The sequence below is a fragment of the Nematolebias whitei genome, chromosome 17, assembly GCF_014905685.2.
Source record: "Nematolebias whitei isolate Nwh7 chromosome 17, NemWhi1, whole genome shotgun sequence".
NCBI lineage: Eukaryota > Metazoa > Chordata > Actinopteri > Cyprinodontiformes > Rivulidae > Nematolebias > Nematolebias whitei.
Genome location: NC_056514.1, coordinates 18,548,475 through 18,548,931, shown reverse-complemented (window position 1 = coordinate 18,548,931; position 457 = coordinate 18,548,475).

Sequence of the window (457 nt, the reverse complement as noted above, 5' to 3'; positions counted from 1 at the left end):
CCCCCCCCCCACACACACACACACACACAGCACGTGCTGCAGCATTAAAGGTCAGGAATGGCCAGAGAGCCAACAACTTCTGAGCGCCATGACTCAGAGGGTTTGGACATGTGCTCGAGGCGCATGTAGATGTAGAAAACCAACCTGAGCCGAAGCATGAAGCGCACGTTCCTCTGGTCGTGCTGTGAACCCTCCTCATTTTTGGAGCTTGTTAAATCAGAAGAATGATCAAATGTGAGCACACAATGAAAAGTCTCTGTGGAGTAGCTGATTAATAGGCAAACAAAGCTGAGCAAATAAAGATGTCTGTTTGCTCTCTTGCAATGTTTTGTATTGTTTTGCAAGGAAAAGTAACTTATTAATTAAAAAATATATATCAGACTATTTTATTTGTCAGTTATTTGATTTTTTTTCTACATAAATTCCTCCAACAAGGCTCTGCAGTTTTTATTTGTGT